Source organism: Mesoplodon mirus (assembly GCF_964341445.2).
Source record: "Mesoplodon mirus genome assembly, chromosome: 3".
Taxonomy (NCBI): Eukaryota; Metazoa; Chordata; class Mammalia; order Artiodactyla; family Ziphiidae; genus Mesoplodon; species Mesoplodon mirus.
Window position 1 is genome coordinate 72,405,225 of NC_138978.1, and position 27,506 is coordinate 72,432,730.

A 27,506-nucleotide genomic window follows, 5' to 3' on the forward strand; every position below is an offset into this window, starting at 1 on the left:
GATACAAAACAGATACTTCATCCTAAACAACTCCATTGTGTTATCACATTGTATTCACACCTTCCCTTCATCCATTTGCATTGGCAACTACTGATCTGTTCTCGATCACTATAATTTTGTCTCTTTAAAAATGCTATTGTATAAGGAATCATTCAGTATTTAACCATTTAAGACTGGCTTCTCTCTTCAGTTATTGAGAGTCACCTGAATTATTGTGTGTAACAATAGTTTTCTCATATTTGTGGCTGAGTAGTACTCCATTGTATAACCTCTGTACCATGGTTTGTTTATCCATTCACCAGTTGAAGGATTTTTGGGTTATTTATAGATTTTGACTCGTTAGTTAGTAGATAGTCTCTTTTGTATAACTTCTATATCATTAAGTTCCATGTAGTATCACTAAGAAATATTATTATAGGAAAGAATAATTAAAGGAAGGTTTTTTTTTATGTTTTAATAAATATTTTATAAAGCTATATAAAAATGACAACTTTTTCTCCTAAAAGAAAAGCTATTTTAAATTCTGTCAGTATGCACCATGATCATATTTAACGATTTGTGACTCTGCAGGCACAAAATGATCTTGAGGTTAAAATAGTGTTTTAAGACCAATAGAGAGAAAACAATAAATATTCTGCATTACAGATGATACCTAAAATATTATTTCTTTACCTCCCTTCAAAGACTTTGAGACTTTTTGTATGAGTACATATGTAATTCTTTTCACATAAAAAAATTGCTTCAAGGGCTTCCCTGGTGGCGCAGTGGTTGAGAGTCCGCCTGCTGATGCAGGGGACGCGGGTTCATGCCCCGGTCCGGGAAGATCCCACATGCTGCGGAGCGGCTGGGCCCGTGAGCCATGGCCGCTGAGCCTGCGCGTCCGGAGCCTGTGCTCCACAATGGGAGAGGCCACAACAGTGAGAGGCCTGCGTACCGCAAAAAAAAAAAAAAAAAAAAAAAAAAATTGCTTCAAGAATCATCTCATATTCAGAATCCTAAAAACAGTGGGTTGTGGGCTTCCCTGGTGGCGCAGTGGTTGAGAGTCCGCCTGCCGATGCAGGGGACAAGGGTTCGTGACCCAGTCCGGGAAGATCCCACATGCCGCGGAACGGCTGGGCCCGTGAGCCATGGCCGCTGAGCCTGCGCGTCCGGAGCCTATGCTCCGCCACGGGAGAGGCCACAACAGTGAGAGGCCCGCGTACCGCAAAAAAACCCCAAACAAACAAAAAAACAGTGGGTTGTTTCTTCATGAATCTTACATTTTTTTTGTAGTTGCGATAGCTTTTTATTTAATTGTATTTCATACACCTTATAAAAGGTGTAAAATATAACTTATTTAAATACAAATAAAACCCAACCTATTTTGGAAGAATTTTTTTTAATGTCAAGACAACACTGGAGGTTGAAAGCTCTTGGGATACAGCACAGTAGAGTGGAAATCAATCATCCATTTAACTCAATATAATAATATCCTCTTGTGATTTTGCTTACAAGTTGATATGGAGACAGTGATATCCACCTAGGATCCTCACTTTTCCAGTCAGTTTCAGAAATGGCTATGGGAGAACTGGAGAGACATGCTACAGCTAGATGACATGGAAGAAAAGTAGGCTTTATCTATTAAGGTGGCTTTGTTTGTACCCAATGAATCATAAGGCTAGGCAAACATATATAATCACACACATAATAAAGACGAGTGTTGTATAATGATAGAGATGTATACTGTAGACACATCCACTGGGCGTTAAACCACTGTTCTTACTGTCTCTTAAACCAGTTTGAATTGGTAAAGGCTTGAAGTCCGTTTCCTTGTTCTTCATCCATAAAAGTTGAAGACAGGGCAATCTGTTTTCATGAGGTGCATTAGTGGAAATATAATCCATTTTAATGCACGGCTAAAGCACATCTAGAAAACCATATCCCCACATTCCTAAGTGTGATGTAAAAGCTGCTCAGGGCTACCGTGTCCTCAGGATGTGTGTGTGGAACCACCACTAGTATTTAATAGAAGCTGGGCATGTGCATCAAGAAGATAATATTATAGTATCTGAGAATGTGGTAAGAGCTATATAATATTAGGGCTTTTCTTGGACAATAGACATAAAAATGATTGAAATCCTGGTTTAAGGAAAAGAAAGTATTCACTTTAACTGTCTTCTTTGGTGGTATTTATAGGAATAGCTTTTATACTTCTCCAACAGCTTTCCTAACTGTGGAAAAAATAAGTCATTTCAGTATGATGCAGCCTAATCTATAAACCCTTAGCCTGTAACTGTTCCACATACCATTGAAATATAAATAATCATCTGGCTGGAATTTGGAAGAGCAGTCAAGGGGGCCTACCTAAAATTTGCTTTAAATTGAGGACAGAATTAAAAGATTCTTTCGTGTGTCTTTGCGCATATGTTTGTGCATATATGTGTGGAATGATTCTATGGCACATTACAATATGGGAGTAAAGCAATCAATGATCTAATTCATATAAGAAATGTTTCATTTTCTAAGTGTTGATTGGCTTAAAGAGACTGCCTTTTCAAAGTTGTTGGCTTAAAAAAATTAAAACACTGCTTCAATCCTCTCTTAAATTTCCTCTTTCCGGTCCTAGGGAGATAAAAATACTTTATTTAAAAAAAAATCCTAATAAGCCTGTGATTGATTAAAATGTGAAGATTTTTAAAAATTCAAATGATCTTTCCACAATTATTATTAAGCTTTGTGTGATGAGGCTTAGTGGCCTCCATTAATTTTTTTGTTTGTTTTTTTCTTTTTTTATTGTTTTTATTTTTTGCTTTATAACAAATTTAATCAGTTATACATATACATATGTTCCCATATCCCCTCCCTTTTGCGTCTCCCTCCCACCCTCCCTATCCCACCCCTCCAGGCGGTCACAAAGCACCGAGCTGATCTCCCTGTGCTATGCGGCTGCTTCCCACTAGCTATCTACCTTACGTTTGGTAGTGTATATATGTCCATGCCGCTCCTTCGCTTTGTCACAGCTTACCCTTCCCCCTCCCCATATCCTCAAGTCCATTGTCTAGTAAGTCTGTGTCTGTATTCCTGTCTTACCCCTATGTTCTTCATGACATTTTTTTTCTTAAATTCCATATATATGTGTCAGCATAGAGTATTTGTCTTTCTCTTTCTGACTTACTTCACTCTGTATGACAGACTCTAGGTCCATCCACCTCATTACAAATAGCTCAATTTCATTTCTTTTTATGGCTGAGTAATATTCCATTGTATATATGTGCCACATCTTCTTTACCCATTCATTTTTTACCCATAAATTTTTTAAGTCAACTCTCCCAGATCCTAACATTCAAATTCAATAAGCACTCCTTGTTTGAAGTAGAACTGTATTTCCCATGGACTGTTTCCTTAAATGAGATCTCTAAATAAAAAAGAGTGTTTTCTCTCGTTCTTCCTCTTAGGAAGTACTGGGTGGGAAGTCCGGGCTGGGAAGCCTTATAAGCTGTAATGTCCCGACGTTGAACTGCTTATTGGAGAATTCATTATACTCAACTGAGAGGGCATGACCTTTCAGCAATCGTGTCTTTAGATACTTCACATGCTTTGTTAGCAGCTGTATTGTTAAATTTAGATAAATCAGCCCTTGCTTGTACTGAGGATTGTGTCTTTGCAGTTTACCCTATATCAAGTTCAAGATAATTAAATTTTTAAAATTTAATTTTCTGTCTTAAACACTATATGGGCTCTTTTTTTAAAAAATATTTTTATTTTTTAAAATTTTTTAACATCTTTATTGGAGTATAATTGCTCTACAATGGTGTGTTAGTTTCTGCTTTACAACAAAGTGAATCAGTTATACATATACATATATCCCCATATCTCTTCCCTCATGCATCTCCCTCCTTCCCACCCTCCCCATCCCACCCCTCTAGGTGGTCACAAAACACCAAGCTGATCTCCCTATGCTACGCGGCTGCTTCCCACTAGCTATCTATTGTACATTTGGTAGTATACATTTGGTAGTATAAAGTCGATGCCACTCTCTCACATTGTCCCAGCTTACCCTTCCCCCTCCCAGTGTCCTCAAGTCCATTCTCTAGTAGGTCTGCATCTTTATTCCCATCTTGCCCCTAGGTTCTTCATGACCATTTTGTTTTGTTTTGTTTTTTAGATTCCACATATATGTGTTAGCATACGGCATTTGTTTTTGTCTTTCTGACTTACTTCACTCTGTATGACAGACTCTAGGTCCATCCACCTCACTACAATTAACTCAATTTCGTTCCTTTTTATGGCTGAGTAATATTCCATTGTAGATATGTGCCACATCTTCTTTATCAATTCATCTCTCGATGGACACTTAGGTTGCTTCCATGTCCTGGCTATTGTAAATAGAGCTGCAATGAACATTGTGGTACATGACTCTTTTTGAATTATGGTTTTCTCAGGGTATATGCCCGGTAGTGGGATTGCTGGGTTGTATGGTAGTTCTATTTTTAGTTTTTTAAGGACCCTCCATCCTGTTCTCCATAGTGACTGTATCAATTTACATTCCCACCAACAGTGCAAGAGGGTTCCCTTTCCTCCACACCTTCCCCAGAATTTATTGTTTGTAGATTTTTTGATGATGGCCATTCTGACCGGTGTGAGGTGAAAATGTATCCATCAAAAATATGCTAAATTTTGAGTGTAACAACAACAACAACAAAATCACATTTGCATCAGTCTCACATCTATTCATTCTTCCTATGGTTGATTCCTTCCAATTTTTTCTCCCTTTATCCTTACAAACAAACAACAACCTTTTTTTCTTTGACTGGTTCTCTTTTCTTCTTCTTCTTCATTAAAAAGAAATTCGTTTATTTTCCTTTGTGACTATTAGGAGACTCCCTCAGCTAATTGTTTCTTGGCTTGGAAAACATAGGTTCGTTCGATTTAGGAATCTCTTGCTTTTAAAGATTTTTCCAGGAGGTGGCACTAAAACACTGTAAAAAGATTGAGTCACAACTCTCAATTTTAAAATATCACCTGGAAAAAAATCTCTGATGGGTCGTGAGGTTGGTACATGTAAAGAGGGTATGGTTGCAAACAAAGAACATTTTACACTTGAAAAATCTTAACACTCCATAGATTTAAACTACTACCAACAATTTAGCCAAACGTCCTCATCTGTATGAAAGAAATCAATATTCATAAAGAAATAACAGGAGTTTGTATGAATGTGTTTGTCTCTTTTGGGGAGAATTAATTGAGACAGTCTTTGTCTCCAAAGAGTCTCCTAAGTGTTGTGTAAAATACTATGTTAAATCTGCATAAAATCAGAATTAAAAAATGTATTTATTAGTATCCATATGATTATGTTCTCATTTCGACACAAGGGAATCAGTGCACATACTCTAACGCCTATTAGTATTAATGCGAATTATATGTGTAAATCCCCAAGTCCCAGTGCATTGAGATGAAAATCTTCAGAAGGATTTTAAAATCTGTATTTGTATTGCTTTTGGTTGTGAAGAAACTAGAAGTGTGGGAGTTGGTCTTATATCTTTAAACTTAGTAGGGATAAGTTGCACCTGAAACAACAGACTGAAATGTTATTTATTCCAGTTAAACTTTCAGTTTTAGTAGGATGATCAATTCAGAGCCAAAAACTAGAGAGGTTTCTCGTATTGCCAACTCATAATTCTGGAACTCAGCCATCCCCAAAGAGCTACCACAGCTGTTCCCATAGTAGCAGAGGTTGCTCCTGGGTCTGACTTCCAAGAAGAAATATCCTCCTTTCCATGCCAGTGTGAGCATGAAAAACAGCATAGCTTTCCTGTCCCGCCCAAAGCCTATCTCTGCAGTTCCTTCTGCCTCACCCAGCGGGGCTGCTCAGTCTCTGTGGCACCTGTGGCTCCCAGGATCTTCAGAACACCACCTGGATTTGTGCTGGTCCCCAGTGACCCTGTAGAAGTAGGTTCTCTCCAGAACGTTTCAGGCCCAGGCAGCCGAGGAGGAATGTCAGCTGCACTGCAGCAACCAGCTCTTCCTGACAGACACTTCTGGTTTGGCACTGAACCAGGAAATTGAGGAGAGGATTTTGACAGCTGGGAGATCTCCAGCCCTACAGACCTAGAAGATTCTTGTGTCAGGAAAGAAACCCTTCCATGCAGGCATGCAAAGAGCCAGCCAGTCTTTTTCTCAACTGACAGTCTTTCCCGGCTCTTCTTTTCTGAGCTTTGCCCTGCCTAGATGACTAATAATAAGTCCAATCGCTTGAAGAATCTGTGTGGTCTGCATGCAGATGCATTCTCTACTTCCCGTGGTCCCAGAGACTTTCTGGTCTTAGGAAAAAGCCCTTCTGTTCTTAAGAATATACTTCCAGTAACAGAAGACTTCAGTTTTCCCTCACTGGATGAGTTGATTAGCCAATATTTAGTGAGTACTGACGATGTGGCCATCATTGTTTTATGCTGATTATATGAGGGACAGGGGAAAAGATTATTTTTCCATTTTTTCAACGCTCTTGCTTCTGACTACCTGTTTTTGAAGTAAAATAGCCTTTTCTTTTCTTTCCTCTTCTAGGTTGGCTGTGTCTACCATTCCTAGCTCTGCTTGCTGTATTTGCCAAGGTGATAGCTGTCACAAATCTACTGGTCTTTTGTATTTAATGAGTGGGTTTTAAAAGGCATCATTAGAGACAGTGCATACTATAGATAGATAATTCCCTCTGGTTTTAGGAAAAGATGAAAATGAGTCTTTTATGTTAGCCTGAAAACTCACTCTCCTTTATATTTTGTTGGTTTTTAATTCCTAATGTAAAAGAAAATATGTTTTTTTCATTTCCATTTTCTTGCTCAGGACAGGATGGAGAAATGTAACACAGGTACCATGTGTTTAGTAATGATTTACTTCACTGATGGAGCAAATTGGTTGTTGACAATAGTTGACTGTTACTGCCTAATAAGGGAAAGAGGCTTTTATTGATTAAAAGACAAAAGTACTCAAAATGGGTTTTGTCCCTTTAAACGTATTGACTGTAAAATGAAGACCTTGCACTTTTTAAATTTGAATTTAGTCTGATATTACAATTACTTTTACTATCACTCTATTCATGTTTTCTGAAAGGGCATATACATTTACTCACAGGAAAAAATGCTACCCCTTAGCAGATTCTTTGTTGAGGAGTACTTAAGCACACTCACATGCAAAGAAAAATTCAAAGCAAGAGATAAATGCACTCTAATTTTAAAGGGCATTCCGAGGTCATTGCTAAAAATGTTTGATTTGAAGTCAGTTCTTCCAAGTTGACTATAACAATATTTCTTTAGCACAGGATCCTCCGTCCACATCTCATTTACAGTAGTTAAATCCCTAATCCTCTAACACCAATTCAAATAACTGTCCACTTACTAGCTTCACACTTTGGGTCACTATTCAGTGAGAAGTGACAGGCAGTGAAACAGAGGGCTTAATGGCAGGTAGGTAATGGATGTCAAAGAAAGTCTGCATGACTTGTAAGTAACCAGAGTTTATAAATTATCTATTAAACAATTATTTTCTGAGCACTGTGCAAGGCAATGGGTGCAGTGGCTGAAATAATCACCATTCTCAAAAATTGTCACTGTTCTCAAGACACTCAGGGTCTGGCAACACAGGCTGATAGAGAGGAAAGTACAGGAGCTAATAATTGCCATAAACCAGGTGATTCTAAACATCCCATACCTGCTAAACACCTAATATACACCATCTTGCTAATCTTCACAACCACCTTATGAAATATATATTATCTGAATTTTACCAAGGAGACAATTAAGGCTCAGGGAGATTATGTTAGATGGCTAATGTGTATACTTTATTAAGTGACATCATTTGAACCCAGGATCGTCAGGCTCCTGAAAATGAGGCCTTTCTCCCCACTTCGCTATCTTCATCTCTTGGGAATACAAACGATCAAGTCAAATTTTCTGCCAGGAACACAGGTGAACAGGCAAGACTTCACAGAGAAGCCATCTCTTGGGACTGGGGGATACATTTTCTTGGCACACTGAATTAGCTAATTTAAAAAAAGAAGTGTTGGAGAGTTGCTAGGTAGTTTATATTTTATTCCAAGTTGGGAAAATACCTTGTTTCAAGGCTTTGTTTTTGTATATATTCTTTGTGGGGTGGATCACATTGTAGGCAATTTGGAGAAAATGTTTATAGCTATACAGGCTGAAAATCTGGTCCTTCCCCAACACATATTTTAATGTATAGCAAAACAGCCACCATATAGTCCTGCTGTTCATGAAGTAAAGTTTGATTCTGGGACATAAACAGGAGTGTAACTATAGGAAACATGAGTTAAGCCTCTCAGAGTTTTCAGTATTTGTAAAGCTTTTTAAAGAGCCTCCTGTTTAGAGCTGACCAAAGCAATTTAAGCAGATACATGGAACCTGGAGAGAATCCAGAGGAGGGAGTCTGGAATAATGTAAAGATTCCCCAGTCTGCCTCGTGTAAGAAAATAATTCAGTTCGACAAACACTCATGCACAAGGGACCCCAGAGGAAAACATAGCCCAAGAGGACTGGATCCACATCTGTTGTATTAATTAATATGTCCACAGTTCTTTGCCCAGTTCTGGGTACATAGTAGCACCTCGGTCCATATGTGATGAATTGAATCAAGGGCCTTAGAATCTAGTAGGGATGCAAACCTAAGACCACAATCCAAGGAGCCGGAGAAAAGTGCTCTACTAAATGTACCAGGAAGAAGGGAAGAAAGTCATTCACTCTGACTAGATAATTATTGAAGGCTTCATGGAGGAGTCTAGTGTTTGAGACAGGCTTTGGACTACGGGGGGAGCTTTCTATAGGACAAAGAGGGAATGGGCATTTCTGGATATTGGGTCAGTCTGTCAAAAGACATAACTGTAAGAGAGTTTATGCTGTACTGATAGAATACAGCATGGTAGAGCTGTAATATAAAGTTCATGGGGAACATGAAACAGAGGAAACAAGACTGAAATTAAGTCGATGTCAGGCTACAAAAGGCTTGAATGTCATGGTAAGGATTTTGTACTTTATTCTTTAGGCAGTGGAGAAAATGAGAGTTAACATTTATTGAACTATGGTTATCAAATTTAATAATAGGTAAATATGCAATTTACAAACATTATCTTACTTAATCCTCAAAACCTAGCTGAGGCTTAGTAGAGAGTTGAAGTAATATTCCCAAAGTCACCTATCTGGCTGATAGCATATCTGCCTGAATCTAGATCTGACTCCAGGGCCAGAATTATTAACTATTATATTAAGCTGCCTTTTGTCAAAAGCTTTTGGAGGAGGAAGTGATATGATTAGGACAATACCATCGCTTTGAAGTATGCATTAAAGATATGAGAGATTGGAAGTGAAACCACTTTTGTGAAACCAGTAAGATTATTGCCACAGTCCAAGCAAACTATCATTTAAAGCATAACTCCAAAAATGGCAGTTGAAGTGAAAATAGGGCCTGGATATAAAAGTAATGTCAAAAGTAATCTAAAAATGGCTCAAATAGTTTGAATTTGGTGATGTGGCTATTATTAGTGTTATTAATCAAAATATTCCAGTTCTTTCTGTTTCCAAACACATTAAGTGCACTTTGTGTCTTCCTGTAGTTGGATGGGGTCATGTGGTTAATTTGAGACAATAAGTTGTACATGGAAATGAAGTGTGTAATTTCTTGCCTGAAGTACTTAATCACCAATGTATGAACCTCCAGAGCTCTCTCTTTTCCTCTTATCATTGCAACTTGCAGTGTCTGAAAAGGTGTCTTCTCTTTCAGCCTGGTTCTTGAACTCTTACGCAGAGCAGAGAGCCTGTTGATCCATGAGAGGCATGATCTGTGAATGACAAAGAAACCTCTGTGCCTGTAAACCGCTGAAATTTTAGATTTATTTGTTACTACAGCAAACCTAGACTGTCTCGACTAATACAGGGGATGATGGAACTAGCTAACATTTATTGAGTACTTACGATGTGATATGCTCTGTTCATTAATTATCTTATTTAGTTCTCAAAAGGAATCTATTAAGTAGTTATCATTATCATCCCTATATTTAGGTGAGGATCTGAGATGTATTGCTGTTAAGAGAGATTGGCTACAGGTTTCTTAGCTGAATACTCAAGCCAGAATTCCCCCCAGTGACCACATTTTGAATAACATCTTACCCTTTCATTGTGTTTTCTGCTCAGGATGACTGGAATAATGATTATGCAATATTAGTCGAAATAGAGGGAGTAGGTTCCTTAAACATGTGTTGAGAAATTATTACATTTTAATATATTTTTTTAAGTAGAGTTGGAACTTTTGGAAGCAGAAGATTGGGCAATTTTATGTAAATATAACATTTGGGGGAAAATCAAAACTAGTGTGGTAGACAGAACAGTAGTCCCCACCCCAAGATGTCCATGTCTCAATACCCAGAATATTTGGATATGTGTTCTTACATAGAAAAGGATTTTGCAGGTGTGATTAAGTTAAAATCTTGAGATGGGAGATTATCCTGGAATTTCTGAGTGTGCCCAAATTAATCACAAAATTCTGTATGGGAAGGAAAGCAGATGTGATGATGGAAGCAAGCAGAGGTCTTGGAGTCAGAAAAAGATTGGAAGATGCACAAGTGCCAGCTTTCAAGGTGGAGGAAGGGGTTGTGAACCAAGGAAAGCAGATGGCCTCTAGAAGCTGGAAAAGGCAAGGAAACAAATTTTCCTCTAGACCCTACAAAAGGAATGCAGCTCTGTCAACCCATTTTGGACTTCTGACTCCAATACTCTAAGATAATAAATCTCTGTTGTTTTAAGCCACTAAGTTTGTAGTAATTTATTAGAGTAGTGATGGGAAACTAATACAACAATAGTTATAGATTTAGGGATTCATCTAAAGCAACATGATAGTTGATGCTGGGCAGGTGGTGAGATTGTCCAGATAAGGAACGTAAAGTGAAATGAGAAGGACTAAATACTGGACTTTGAACAATTATAAATTCTCTTCAAGGGGAACACAAGGGAGGAGGATACAGTCAATATCAAGATAGAAAATGGGCAGCTCTACAGGAGGAGAGCCGGAAGTGGGATAGTTATAGATCTGCTGTGAGTTTGGTGCTGCCATCTCTGGAAGGAATGGTGAAATTGATTCATAGGCCAATCATAACAATAAAAAACTAAGAAAAATAAGACATACTTGTATGGAGCTCTGACCCAGCCAACTCAGAACTACTACTACTACGACTACTACTAACACCAACAATAAAAACAGCAACATATGATTGACAGTTTACCATATGCTGGGCACTGTTCTAAGTGCTTTACATTTGTTTATACTTCTAAACACTGCAACAACCCACTAAGGTATGCACTACTGTTAGATTGGTTTTGTAAATGAGGAAATTATTTATGACAAAGCAGAATTTTAAATGAAAAAGCTAAGAACCCAGGCAGTCTGGAGCAACGTCTATATTTCCTAACCTCAATGCAGGTAGATATTTAAGAGAAATATGAAGAAATAAGACCATTGTGATTTCAGTTCTTTGTTAATCCATTTAGTAGATTTTTTAAATACTTTTTGCACTTCCTTTTCTTTGTTTTTAAAGTAAACAATAATAGCGGTACCTATTTTGTATGGCCACTAGGAGGTGTACTATTCTGGACACTATTGGTTGCAAATGATAGAAACCCAACTCAGACAAACAGAAACTGCCCTCTCATTCCATGAAAATAACAAAGGTGGACTTATTGGAACGGTTATGAGGTGGTCCTCAAATGGAAAGAGCATCACTCTTGGTAAGGAGAGAAACCCAACTATCTCTGGGGATCCCAGCAATTTGAGTGTCATCAAATTTTTTTCTTCTCATCCCTACATTCATCAGCATATAAAATTTGTCCTCTCCTACAGAAGAATGTCTCCCTCCATCCATTCAGTGGGGGAACATGGTATTTTGGACTTCTTGTGCTCTTCTCTGTCACCTTCATGAGTACAAACCCATGATTTGGCCCATGGATATTTCCCAAATCTTATTTTCTTCCAGTATACCGCTGGCTCCTCCAACCATTCATACTAAGTCTCCTTGCTGTTCCTTGGACCTACCAAACATGCTACCATTGCAAATCCTCTTCTGGAATTCTCCACCTCAAGATAGTAATAGTAATAGCCAATCATAGAGTAATTATTGTGTTTGGGTACGGTTCTGTGGACTTTACCTATAAATTAATACTCAGTGTCAAACCTCTGAAAAAGATACTGTTTTTATCCCCGTTATACAGATGAAGGAAACTAATTCATGGAAAGGTTTCTTAATCAATGTCACACACTGAATCAATAGCACAGCCAAATTCAAGCCCTAGAAACTTGGCTTCAGAGTCTTTACATTTTCATTCTCTCATTTCCTTCAGGATTCTGCTCAAAGCCCATCTCAAAGACCTGACCACCCTCTCTAATATAGTACCTCTGGGATTCTCCCTCTTTTATGTTCTATTTTCTTCTAAGCACTTTATCAGCACTTGACATTATATTATGTATTTATTGGCTGTTACCTGTATTCATCACTATCATATGAGTTCCATGAGAACAGCGGCTTGATCTGTTTGCTTAACTACCTGGCACATAGAAACATTCCAATATTGGTTGGACAAATTAAATTATTGAATTATTATGTGCTTAGTGTGTGCCAAGCACTATTCTAGATACTTAAAATGCATCAAAGATCCTTGATTTTGTGGAATTCACATTAGATGAGGATTTAGGGGAAGAAAACAAATAATAATTATAATGTAAAAGGAAGCTATAAAGTATGAAAGCAAATTATAATATAAAAGTAAATTTTATAATATAAAAGTAAATTGTAAAAGCAAAATTTTTTACTTCCTGGATCAGGGCACGAACCCGTGTCCCCTGCATCGGCAGGCAGACTCTCAACCACTGCATCACCAGGGAAGCCCTGTGTTTCTTTATTCCTATGCTCATCTCCATGACCTCAGTCTCTAGCCCTCGTGCTCCCAAGTCCAGCTTGCTTACATATTGCAATATATTCCTAGTGGTTCCCTTTGCTTTTCTGTTACCTAGCTTCAAGATTCAGCAGTGCTGCTTGATAAATCTTCCTAAAGTATCACTTTCGTGAGGCCAATGTGTTAGTTAGGCTTCTAGAACCAAAGAATGGAGTTTTGCTCTGATCACCTTACATACAAGGAGGTTATTGGAGGCAATTGTCTTCTCTCTTGGTCTCCCATATGGACTATATGGTTTCATGATATGCTTCTGACTACAAGTTTCCTCTTTCTAACTCTTTCTCTCCCCTGAAGAGTCCTTTATGCAGTCAGTCTGTTTGCCTTAACTAATAATAATCGTCATCATTCACAGTGGGCAGATTCTCTATCCCTGGGCTGCGTACCCACTCTGACCCAGTTAGTTATCAGCTCAGTGCCAAGAATTGTCCATCTTTGCTTCCTGAGCCACAGCCTCTGGCTGAGGGCACCTGTAACTTTCCAGCTCAAGAACCTAAAGTGACTCTCTGTTATGACCATAAAAATGTTTAAACTTTCTCTCTCTGGATTTCGGTTTCCCTGATAACAGGATGCTTCCCTAACTTTTCAATTTTATTGCTGACTACTCTAATGTGTGCTCACTGCCATAGTGAGACCAGTTTCCTTCAAGTGCTTCCACATACTGTGCATGGTCCCACCTCTACACCCTAGTCCGTAATGCTTATTCCGCAAAAGCCATGCACCTTCCCTCTATTGACACCTTACTCATTTAGCTACAGCTCACTCATTCTATAAGAATCATGTGCTATCACCTTTATCCAGCCTCTTCAAGGATTTTGTCCTATGTTGATTTTCCCTTTTTGTCATCTTTTTGAACATTATAAGTACTGTCCTATTATCTATGACTTATTATTCAGGTTGTTTATTTCATGTGTTTTTTTACACAATACTTTGTTCTCTAATTGGCTTCTTTGTGTCATATTGGCTAGCACTGTCCTCCTGTGTGGTAGGGCCATATACCACTGTGCATTGTGACATAGTGCCCAGCCCAGTTCTAGACACATAATTGGTGCTCATTGTTGTAAAGACAATGTGAAACTGAATAAGCAATCGTTAAACAGGAAATTCCCTAAATGATTGCTACAAGGGTGATGATTAGCAATATTATCCAGAAAATATCACATATTTGGTAAACGGGAAACTTCTTTTCTGTATGAATTTTAATCATTGAGTGATTCTTTTTAATTAAAAAAGGGGGATTTTTTGGGCTTCCATGGTGGCGCCGTGGTTGAGAGTCCGCCCGCCGATGCAGGGGACATGTGTTCGTGCCCTGGTCCGGGAAGAACCCACATGCCGCGGAGCAGCTGGGCCCGTGAGCCATGGCTGCTGAGCCTGCACGTCCGGAGCCTGTGCTCCACAATAGGAGAGGCCACAACAGTGAGAGGTCCGTGTACCGCAAAAAAAAAAAAAAAAAAAAAAAGAAAAAAGAAAAAAAAAGAAAGGGGATTTAAAAAATCTTTCTTCATAACCTCAAAAACAAACAAAAAAATCTCGATCTGATTCAAGTCCAGAAACTAGAGAGTTCTTTGAATGAAGTAGAGGACTTAGCTCATGGAAAAGAAATAGGGAGAAAAAGGCATTTAAGGCAGAGAAAATGGCTTAAATAGAAGCATGGAAACAAGGACATTCATGATTTGATCTGGAGTTCAGTTTTACTGAAGCAGCATAATTCCCACCTCTAGACTGGATGGTAAGGAATTTATCCTGCACAACTTTGTATCTTCAGTGTTTAACACAGTAGCTGGCATATGGTATGTCCTCACTAAATATCTGTTGCAAGATGACTCAGGTTAGAATGAAGAAGAATTTAAAAAATGAAGAGAAATTATTCTACAGAGCATCCTGAGTGAATGCAAAACATACATAGAAGTATAAAGGAATGTGTACATATTGTTCAATATTATAACTACCATTGACTAGTAATGAAAGTCAACTGATCATTTGAGAGCAAGCAATTAAAAAGACTTAATAATGAAGGCACTAAAGCAAATTTTGGTTCTTCTAGCACCAAATGCTATGGAGTGAGATTTCTACCAGGTATACAGAAAATGAACAATAGATCTGTGACATGCATAAGTAAAAAGTAACCAGGTTTAATTGATTCAAAAAATACAAAGATTTTCTTTCGGTTTTCCTCGTGAAAAAAAAAACTTTTTTTTTTTCTTACCAGTTTCTAAGTGAGCAAATTGACATTGTAATTCATGTTGTTGTACTCAAAGTTGCTTTGTTAATTTGTGCCTTGGTCATGTATATAAGAATTTCTTTTGTTCTATATGTTTCTTTTCACATTAACTTTTTCGATTGAATTTTATTCCTTGTTAAAGATTTTCTTTCAAGTATTCTTATACATAGGTGACAGAGTAGGTGGACTTTACTCAAATCAGCAGGGCTTTTTCAGCACAGGTACTGGAAACTCAATTTAAATACCATGAGTAAAAAACTTGTGTAACCTGGAAGTCAAGGTTGGATCTAGATTCATGCACATTAAAATCCCAGGCTCTAATGATGGTATCAGGCCTTTATCTTCACCCCATGACTCTGCTTCTTGCTGTGTATCAGTTTGTATTTTTTCTACTCCAGATGAGCTTTTCACATGTGGTTGCTAAGGAGGTTTCTAGTGGGTCCAATTCTCCATGTTTCCAGCTTAATAGAACTAGAGGACATAGATATTCTCTCTCTAATGTTTGTCTTCAGAAAAGACCGATTGGTCCAACAAGGCATGTAGTTCCCGTGAATGATTTGCAAAGTTGGGTTTTATGATTAGTTTGATTTTGGTCATATCCCTTCCCTCCCTGACTCCCTCACCTTCAGTGGCCAGGGTGTGCTGGGCACCCCATGTAATAGCACTGCAAGATTACAGGTATTGAAGGGAGAATTCTCAGAAAGAAAGTGATGTTGGCCATTCAACATGACTACAATTATGACCTAATAGTGGAGATTATGTTTTCTAGATTGGAAACAATGAGGTAAGCAGCACATATCGACATAGAACATCATCCTAACAAAATTTATTTTTGCCTTATGATCATTTTTAAGACTGTATCCTACAAAGATGACAGCAACAAATCTTCTATCCCATGTGTTTTCTTCAATATGATCTTATCACTTTCTGATCAAGAGGTGAAGTCTAACTCTTTCCCTCTCCCCCAAATCTGGACTGTAGCTAACAGAAGATGGCAGAAGTGATGCTGCAGGGCTTCTGAAGCCAGGTTAAAAGCAGTATTGCATTTTCTGCCATGGTCTCTTGGAATGCTTCTGCTTGGGGTGGTCTGTCTTAGAGCCCAGAAGCCACACTGGCTTGGCTGCATGTAGATGTTCTGATCGGCAGTCCTAGCTAAGCTTGGCTTTTGAGTCATCCCAGTCCAGGCACCAGCCATGCAAGTAAATTAACTGTCTTGGAAGTGTATCCTATAACCCCAGCTGTTTCAGCTCCCAGCCGTTTGTGTCACTCACAGAGGAGGCTCTAGACATAAAAGGGAAAAGATAAGCCACACCACTGTGTCCTGGTAGAATTTCTGACCCTAAATTAGGTGGCACAAAACAAAAAACAAACAAACAAACAGACACACCTCAGTTGTTTTATACTACTAAGTTTGGTTGGTTTGTTATGAAGCAATAAATAACTAGAGCATAATCCATGCTCTCAGTGCCCAGCGTGGGTTTTGGCAGAGGATAGAGAACATATTTTCCCCCTGACATCTGAAACACCATTACTCCAGATGAAAAACATAGTCTGAAAATAATACTATCAGAGACGGATTTAACTGATAATATAATGACGATCATGTACATTCTTTAAAAGAGGTGGATTCTGAGATCTTAAAGTCACTGAAAGATATTAATTAAGGGAGAGAAATGTAAAATAAAATCCAGGGATAGAGAGTTTAGTGATCAGCACCTACTTGGGATAATAAGAAATTGATGACTGAAATGTATGGAAGGCAATAGAGATGAATTTCAAAGCTGGGTAATTTATTGGGGTCTTGAATGTTCTGCTAAGTTTAGCTTTAGATAAGGAATAATAGGAGGGTGTTAAAATATATTCTGTTTGAAAGTTACATACCCCAAATGGTAAATCTGTTATCATAACTGTGTTTCAGATGACTTAGAGTGAGTAACAATCCCATGATGTAGTAACGAGAGAGTCTGGTAGAAAACATGAAGAGCATGTAGAAATGGTGGAAGATAAATAGAATAATTGTGTGACCAATTATAGTTAAGGGTTAATTATAAATTCTTGCTTCCTATAAATGATTAATCCCCCAAATAATTCCAGAACATGACTATAGTTTGTAGTGAGGGACAGCTGAGGAAAGAGGCTTATTTTGAGGGATTTTCAAGTGTTGGTGGTTAGTATAGAGATGTAATTTTCAAAAATAGCATTGGAAAAAATTTATTTTTATTTGGCATATTTGTGATCTTAGATTTTTCACTCTAGTCTTGTCAATCATAGGTCATAAACCACACTAACAGAATGTGTTGTACCTGATGTGTGTACTTTTGGTTTAGTACTCAAAACCCCAGTCACTAGCTATGGCATTTAGAGCAAGTAACATTCCTAGAATTTACTTTTAACATTGGGAAACTGTTATTTGATGATTTCATTGAGTTTGTGGAAGAATCAGATGAATAAATATATGTGGAAGTGCTTTTGTACACTATCAAATCATATACACATAAAAATTCTTGAGATGAAACTAGAGTAGATTAAAATGTTTCAGCTGTATCAAAGGAGTATGTTATAGGGTAAAGTCCCTGAGAGGTATATATACTGGGCTGGTGTCTTGGATTCTATGTGGGGCTACAAAGAGGAATGGTTCAGCCCAGACTGAATCTTTCTGAAGATTGGGGAACACAACTGGATATTGGATCAGAATAGACTCATACTATAGGGCAAGGAGCCAGAAATGGGTGTGAAGTTAATACCATGATAAGTCCAAAGGTGAGAAATGAGAAGTCAATGAGATGAATCAGAAAAACAGATTTGAATAGCCTGAAGGAAGGAAGTTAGAAAGATTTCAGTGGGTCTCCGTAGGAAGGGCAGAGACACTGGTATGTCAGTTTCCTCTCTCGACAGTTTCCTTTATTGATGGTCCTCTTGGTGTGGGGCTTCTTTGCCAAGGGTTTAATGGGGGCATTCTCACATAGGATTACTTAATTATTAAGGGCTTCATTCTTTCAGTTCTCAAAGTTGCTATACCTGATACCTTAACTTAGACAATTCCTATTCAGGTCTCAAGCTTAGACTCTGAAAGCTAAGGAATATAAAAACTGTTGTCCTAGTTTGCTCAGACTCCTCATCATTGATGGTGCCTTCCAAATACGAGGGCAGGTGACACTAAAGCACCCTGTATAAAGCCTTTATTTTGTATCATGACTCCCAAATGCATCTACTATAATTTCCTTTTTTCTCTTTTGAAATCCTATTGCCTCAGAAGTTGTTTTACCACCTTGCCCTTCTTTGGATTGTTCATTCTATCAGCTTGGGTCTTCACCCTTTTTCTGACCTTAGAAAATGTCCAGCATTTTTTGATTCCATGCTCCAGAGCCAGAGGCCACCCTTGTTGTACTCAAGCATTTTAATTTAGTGTTTGTTGTCAGGGTCAAAACCTTAAAGAGATTATTAGTCAGCCAGGGCAATTACATATGCTGTTAGGTAGGTGTTAATGTGGTCACTTTTATTTCAGGTCAAACACGGAGGTTATCTCCTGTTTTCATATGTTATTTGAGTGATGGTGCAGAACTTTATCAGTACCAAGTAATGCTGTGTATTTGAAAGTAAACAGAGATTGCATGGTGTGTACAGCTTATAAATAAAGAATGCAAAACAAATCTTTTCCACTTGCAAATATAATTTCACTTTCTGACATGAGAATTGAATTATATTTCAAGGTGAATTTTTAAAAAATATTAAATGTTTAAAATAATATTTTCTATTTTAGAAGAAAAATTTTAGATTTACAGAAAAATTGTGAAGCTAGTACAGAGTTCCTGTATACCCAAGCCTAGTACATTTGTCACAATCAATGAACAAACACTGGTGCATTATTATTAAGTAAAGTTTTTAATTTATTCAGATTTCCTTAGTTTTTATCTAATATCCTTTTTCTGTTCTAGAATTCCATTGAGGGCACCACACTATATTTAGTTATTGTCTCCTTAGCTCCAGTGACTATGATAAGTTCTCAAATTTTCCATGTTTTTGATGCCTTTGACAGTTTTGAGGCATTTTTGTAGAATGTCTTTCACTTGGGTTGTGACTATGTTTTTCTCATTATTAGACTGAGACTATGGCTTTGGGAATCCCCATGGAGGTGTTCTTTCAATAAAGGAGGTGATTCTTTAAATTTAGCTATCATTTCTCGCTTATAAACTGGTATTATTTCTTTGTGTGTTTGTTTTTCAGTGATCAGGTTACTGTATACAGGTCTCCTTATTCGTTTCCATTAGCATACAATACTTTTGGAGTGTCACCTCTTGAAAACGAATTTAACTAAAACCAAGATATCTGTCTTCATTTCAAGCATATTAGTGCCTGTAGTGCCACCAAAAGGCAATTATCACTCACTTTGAGATTTAGCTTATTGGAGACAGAGTGCTAAAGGAAGCAGGTTAATTTTTAGTCGTGGTTATTTTCCCTTTAAAAATGAGAGGTATAGGCTACGGCTAAGGGCTTCGTAATGATGTGTTCAGTGTTCACAGGCTGTGTTGCTTCTGTGGTTTCAGAGAAAAACACTTTTTGAACATGGGATTTTTCAGCCTTTCCCTATTATCTCAAGCTTCCCCTGCTGGGTCATCGGGTGATTATGTCTGATTCAGTAGTCTGTAATACTCTCATTGTACTTGGAAGTGTTGCATACAAATCATCCATTAAAAAGGTAGACAAGAAGATATCATTGAATGCTGTTTTCAGATTCGGTAGATGATTTTCAATTTTGTGTAGCTTCAGGGGAGGCATCCCTGCAAACTACTTTCCTTTAAAAATGTCTTTAACTTCCTCACTAATTCATAAATTCATTTTTCCTTAAACACAACTTCATTATTTCCCTTTCTCTTTTGTACACTGTCATAGTAAATCAGAGACTCAAAAGTTCTTTAATGTCATGGGTAGCACCATTTTATTTTTGAATCTGTCATTTTGTTGTGCAAAAGTTCCACAACTAGATCTGGGTGAGATGAAATACAGTCTTAGTGTACAATATGTTTTAGGTCATAGCTTTCTGAATCAGGTTGTCACAGAGAAAATAGGATGTAGTTTAAGTTTGGTCTCACTAAATATACCAAACTTTTGAAGTTGATTCCTTGTATATGTAAACTTGCTTCCTAATTTTTCTGATATTAAATATTTGTCTTCTCTTATTTCTAGTCAGAGCACTATGTAGAAATATTATTCTGTAAATAGTATCAACTTCCTAGAGCAGAGCCAGAACTGGATACCATTATATAACCTTAAAAATACTTCAATATGGGTAAACAACAAGTTCTTACTGTATAGCACAGGGAACTATATTCATTATCCTATGATAAACCATAATGGAAAAGAATATAAGAAAAGAATGCATGTATATGTATAGCCGAATCACTTTGCTGTACAGCAGAAATTAACACACCACTGTAAATCAACTATACTTCAATAAAAAATTACTTGATTATGCATTCACTTACTAAATATTAATGAATTCACATTTGTTTAGAAAATGCTACATTCTTACTAGTTACACAATGATTAAATATAGAATAATAATTGTAATACAAAATAATTTATGTGCCATTTTACAAAACGAAAATATGTTCATCTAAATTTTAGGATAATAGTTTTTTTTGAGAGCTAAATATTTGCAAGTATGTTCTAAACTTGAAGCTGCTTTGAAAGTTATCAAGTGAATGAAAGAAAAACAGTAGATTTTCACACTGACTTTGGATTTTACACTAATAACCTTGAAGTTTAATATTAAGATCAATGTATTTGTAAAGTTCATTTAGCTTGATATTTGCCTGTATATTGGCCAGGGAGAACTTTAACTAAATTACTCTCATTATGCCACGATAGGGAGTTGTCTGGGCTCTCCATCACCCAATCATTTGTTATGTTGTATGAGGGAGGTGTGTCCTTGGTTTGCTACTTAATAAAGCAACTGTGTCCTCTTTTGTTGTTGTTTTCACAGAAAAATTATTAACTACATTCCTGAATTAATTGAATGCAAAGGAATTTCATTTCACAACTGACAGGTACTTGACTTAGAGTTTATTGTCAAACAGAGTGTTACTCAATATTTCTGACCAACGCTACTGACGGAGTCAATAATTATGGATGAGTGACAGTGGAAGGATGCGGAAACTCTGTACTGTATCACATCAGTACTTCCTGATCTATGTTCTGTGTGGACTCTCAGATCTTGGTTAGAGTACTCAAGGGGAAGAAAGAAGGGTTCTGAGTATAAAAAGGTATAGCAAAATTACGTTAGGCTAGCATCAACATTTTTGTTTGCGTGTTTTTTAAAACAGCAGTAATTATTTTTTTAACATCTTTATTGGAGTATAATTGCTTTACAATGGTGTGTTCGTTTCTGCTTTATAACAAAGTGAATCAGCTATACATATACATATATCCCCATATCTCCTCCCTCTTGCATCTCTCTCCCACCCTCGCTATCCCACCCCTCTAGGTGGTCACAAACCACTGAGCTGATCAAAACAGCAGTAATTCTTAAAATATTTTATGTACTAAAAGAACTGACAGGCTGACTCAGTCAGTGGTAGAGTTGGGCAGTGGTTATGGGTAAACTATGCAGGATTTCTCAAAAATTTTTTTACTTATGGAATACCTATATTATTTTTTCAAATAGGCCTTATTAACTTTAATCAGAATACTGGTGTTTGGAATACTAGGATACAGTATGGGAAATACTGATATAGACATGGATTTTTAAAGCTAGCTCTGGATTCAGATATAATAGCAAAACATAGTTACCTGGATCATATAATTTGGGGCTTTTATGGCTTTTATTGTTTTCACTGAATTATTCTTTGGTGTGACTTCATTGGACTATATTCAAGGACACTTCAGGAAACAGTCCTATTGAGTTCTTTACTTTGTCTAATGAAAGGATACATAGTCATTAGCAAGAGCATAAAACTTACGGCAGATTATATTTTTCTAAAATGACCTCAATAATATTTCCCAATTCCATATGCTTTTATGCATGTGACTTTGTCACTCCATTAAAAGGTGGATTTATTTCTCCAACCCCATAAATCTGGGTGGGGTTTGTGACTACTTTGGTAGAAGTAAACATTATGCCTTCAGAGGCCAGGTGGTAAGAAGCCTTTCAGCCTCTACCAGGGTCTTTTGGAATGTTTGCTTTGGGCATGCTCTCACAAAGATGCCAGAATCCATGCTGTGTGAAACCCAAATGACAAGGAGAGACCGTGAATGGTGTTTGGCTGGCAGCCCCTGTGAAATGGTAGTGGATGGCCATCTCAGATGGCTGTAGCCCCAGTGAACATCTGAGTGCAGTTTCACGAGAAACCCTGCATGAGAGCTACCCTACTGCATTCAATCAACCAACAACAATGTGAGAAACAATAATAAATTATTTTTCTAAGGCACTAGGTTTTGGAGTGGTGTGGTTACACTGCAGCAGGTAACAGGACAGAACCTCAATGAATAAAGCACTCATGTTTTAACTCCATTTTATGGCTGTACCCTTATTTCTCCTTTGACTCAATTCTCATATGTGTTTTGCATTAAAATATCTAGTTTATATTTTATCCATGTTTGTAAAGTGCCTTAAAGTTATTTTGTAAAAAGGTTGAATGTACATAATTCTCCATGTATAAAATCACATCATGTCCAAGTCCAAAAGTATATATTAATCCACTTACCTTTTCTGAGATTTAAAAAGAAAACAGAAGGATGCTAAGAAACAGCATTATACTCTTGGTCTCAAGGAAATAGAGATTTGATGAGCAAGAGTGAGCTTCCTATTCTATTTGTCCCAACAAGTAGAAAAAAAAAAGTTTGGTTGTATAGAGTTATTCAGCTTATCCAAGCTATGCATGTAAATCTACTTGAGAAAAAAAAATCACACAATGCTAAACAGGTCTTATACTTTAGCACATAAAAGAACAAAGAACTATGTTTCTGACCTCTGAGGCATTCTTTATCAGAATGATGAGGTATCAGGTGATGGTGACAGATAAAATAAAATGTCTGAATTCTTAAATTAGTAACTAATAGAATTCCTGGTTCATTTATCTCAAAAAATTTGCAACATCTAGTTTACTAAATATGGAAACTAGAAATTGCCTTTATATAATAACAAAGATATCTTATTGTTCAGGAAACAATGCAGAAAATTTAAATAGCATAAAAATAGGTAAAAACAAATGCATTTTACATATGACTACGAGGAATTTATTAAAGAATATTTCTTCCTTTCTACTGAAGATTCCTTTTTATTTTTTCTCAAGTATAAAAATAGCTCATTTGCTTTTGTCTTTAAAGAAATCAAGACTATGTTTTAAAGGAGCATGGTTTCTATAGTTTTACATTAGGCAAGAACAAATGAAATGACTGCAAATTGTCCTGCACAAAGAAGATGAAGTGCCCAAATGATGCCAGTATGAATTTCTCGGTCTTTTATAGGAATATATGGAAAGTTGAGAATACCAAATTATCTTCAGGTATATGTAACTGTTTAAAGAAGAGATTATATTTTTCAAGTTCATATAAATGCTCATAGTATTTATACTTAAATAAAAATATATCAATGTGCCTTTGTACAGAAAAACATTTAATCAAATGTTTAATCAAATTGTGGGACATTTAGCCCTGCAGGGGCAGAGATTTTATATGTCCGGAGCAGTGCAGGAGCCTGGGCTGCACCAGTACTCCAAAGAGCGTGTCAGCAATGTTGAACATTTGAAATTCTCTAACATCCTACCAGCTTTAAAGTGGAACTTCAGGTTTTGAATGAGGCAGGGTGGAGATGGAAATGTAAGTTGGGAGGTGGTAGACAGTAAAGTGGTTACACTGTAGTAATTATCTTCCATATATTTGTTGATATAATTGTCATGACAACGTGACAAAGTAGGTCCTGTCGTTATCCCCATTTCCTAGATGAGAAACTGAATCACAGGGCATAACTAACAAGAGATCCCATATCTCACTACAGGTAGAAAAGGAATTCTAGCCCAGGCACTCTGACTGCAGAGAGACTGGCCACACCGCGTTTGCCTTTTGGAAAGTAAAGTTCTAAGATGTGAGAGGTGGCTGTTTATTTACACATTCCTTTAGGAGAATTGGAGAGATTGATCTGAGTGGGAAGGTCAAATTGGGGAGCATTTAGGTAGTTCTGCAGAGGAGTGGGTGGCACTTGAGAAACAAGAAGTGGTGTTGTTTTGAATAATTACTTTCCTTACTCAGGTCATAGAAGGTCTCGCACAAAAGCCTCCTGCATCAGATTGAGTGGAAGATATAGTTGTCCTGATTGCCGAGTGGGCTGAAGTGACAGAATAAATGACCTCACTGGAGCTGTGTCGCTCTCCAGGAGCCAGATGCACAGAAAACCAGGGGAATTTTAGGGTAATTTGAACAATATTTGCAGTGGTGGCAGCACAAGGCTCTTTCTTCACAGCAGGCAGCAGTAGCGTGGAGTCATTTTTAGGGCTCTGTTCATATCACCTAAAACTTACAAAACTTAACTGACTGCCAGGATAATTAACCCCCCTGCATACTGGAGGTTCTTTTAGATCCACTTCCGATACATTAAGGAAAAGAAAGAAAATAATCATTTTCAAGTTGAGCAGCCTGGCCCTTGGATGCTGATATATGGCAAATTGCAACCCAATAGGAAGTGAAACCACATTTCTTAAGAACAATTTTTGCAAGAGACCTATTATTTTTCCCCTTTTGAGTGTATAAAATTGTAATATACTTTATAGATTTTATTATTTACAATGCCTCAAAGTGGGGGGTTGAAATTAAAATCATGGTACATTGGCACCAGAAGAGATCCATTGCAGCTAAACTAACTCTCTCATTTTATATTAATCATAGCTACCATACAAACCTATGACGTATAACGTCTGAATGAAATACTATGTAAATTGTTCTGTACTTTCAGATTGCCTACTGATCTTAATGCTTGCTCAAGCCTCCTATTTAGTGTAAGTAATTCAAATCCTTTTCACTTAAATGAAAAGGCTCAAGGAGCTTTGTGGATCTCAAATCCATGGCATGATTTTCACTGAATAGTTACAAGAAATAACAGCAACTTCTATATCAATGAAAGGTTTATAGTGCTTTAGCTTATCAACATGGGTCCACATCCATCATAAGAAAAAAAATAACTGTTGGCATTGGGTATTTTTAACAACAAAACCAAGCCACATAGCATGGAGAACCTTACTCCTGAAAGATACAGAAGTCTTCTAATGTATTATTGCATTAATCCAAATTGCATACCAGCTGTGCAATTTATGGTCCATCCTTAGTATGGAATACTATTCAGTCACTTAAAAGGAATGAATGAAATATACCCATTAGCTTTCCACGTGATGATAGAGGTGCTTTTAAAATGTGATCTAATACTAATCATTTGAATATGATGATATGAACAGGAAGAAATAAATGGAAGAATATATAGCAGCTAGTTAAAATAAATTGCCTGGTTGGGGGTGTAAGTGGGCATGGGGGATAGGAATAAATGTGCAGAGAAAGGGCAGCAAAGCAAAGAGAAAAGAAGAAAAATACTTCACCTTAAAACATATGAAATACACATTTCAAATTACATATGCATGTAGAAAAGACATGTTAAAAAAGAATGTCACACTTCCTCTATACCCAAAAGAACATAATTGTAAACAGGAATATTATCCTCATATGATATGAGTTTATAGCTACGGAACAGTGGAATATGCTCTAGACTGAGAGGCAGAAAGTTTGGGTATGAATCCAGTCCCTTAACTTTCTATCTGAGAGAGTCTGAGCAAGTTCCTCAGAGTTTCCATGGGGGAGCAGAAGCAGCTATGACTTTCAGTTTAAACACTGATTTTTCAATTTCCTAGCTGTGTGACACTGAGCACTTTTCACATTAAAAAATGAAGATAAAATTGCATATATTACTGTAAGAACTAAATGAGATCACACAATTTAACAACTGAAATCTATATCAAATTTCAGGAAGAAGTTATTTTTTCCCTTTAAATACCATCTTCCAGTTATTTCTCTCATATCTTTAGTTTAAAACCTAAAAGTTTTAAGTTTGAACACTGCATGATGACTTAACAACCCCTATTAAGTGCTATGTTATTTCGTACACTTTGTAAGTACTATAGTTGTAGTGACTGGGGAAACTAATATGCACCAAATTGATCTGAGAGGCTTCATACTAGGGGTATTGAATCATGGGCAGAATTTGCTCAGGAGAAGACATTCTAGGTAGCAGAAAAATCTGAACAATAGGTACTCTTTCTGATCCATACTGAATCAATAATTCACATTCTCCTCAAAGATTTCATGTTGGAAAAATTAGGATAATCTTGACACATAGAAAAGGCTCATATTTTGTAAGTCATTGAAGATAGGTGCAATAACTTTAAATATATGGAAAATTAAGAAATGCAGGGTTATCATTTAATTGGGGGGCATTGAATTAAAAAGGACTGAAGAAATGAAGCCATCATCAAATGAGTATGTATAGACTGTTGGTTATGCCTAGCATGATGATTGTGGAGTATTTGCTTAGAGACTTTCTCGTACGTTTTTTGATTGCTATACTGCATGGAAATACATTTTTCCTAACCACAGTGTAATCAATCAACTAACAGATTTTTTAATTAGGGGATTATAGTGTCTCCAGTTAATAACAAGTTTTTACACAGTAAGGGAATTTATCTTACACTTCTTTGGTGTCCATTCACCTCATTGTTTAAGACCCACCTTAAAGTATTAAGTTCTTTGATTGAATCCCTTGAAATACTATAACCCTTCTCCCAACCCCAGCTGTTCATGAAGAGTTTGCAAATTAATATTTATTAATGAATTTGTGATACATTTTAGAGGTTGAGGAGACTGAATCTCAAATCCTAATATTTATTCCTCTCACTATCAAATGAAGAAGTGGTACGTGAGGAATAACAGCCAAATGGAAAATAAAGCACTACTTTATTACTTCTTTGGCAACTTCCTTACAAATCCCCAAAGATCTTCCATGGAAAAACTGAGCTGAAGCCATATTACGAGCTCAAGTCTACATTGGTAGCCTAATTCCTCTCCCTGCTCCACTTCATCAATTTGAGATTGCTGGGCCACCTCTTCCACCTAAACTGCATGACGTTAGAGATAAACATGGAGGGCTTTACCTGAGAAAGCTGGCTCACCCAATATGCTTCCAGTATGGAGTATCTAAAGCAAAAGAGCAAAAGCCAGGCTGTTCAGAGGGTCTAGACTCTTCTTATCACATCAACCACATGGTCACAAAACAG

General features: G+C 37.1%; 1 pseudogene across 1 annotated transcript in view; it reads right to left on the reverse strand.

Annotated features, from left to right (window-relative positions):
* LOC309799152 (jupiter microtubule associated homolog 2-like) overlaps positions 1-11,088 on the reverse strand; it is a 62,222-nt pseudogene extending 51,134 nt beyond the window's left edge. The window contains exons 1-3 of the transcript in view: positions 10,998-11,088; positions 5,835-6,028; positions 1,763-1,845 (exon numbers count right to left, since the gene is read on the reverse strand). The product of the transcript in view is annotated as a jupiter microtubule associated homolog 2-like (transcript). The remainder of the gene's footprint in view (positions 1-1,762; positions 1,846-5,834; positions 6,029-10,997) is intronic.
* Positions 11,089-27,506: the final 16,418 nt, after the last annotated feature.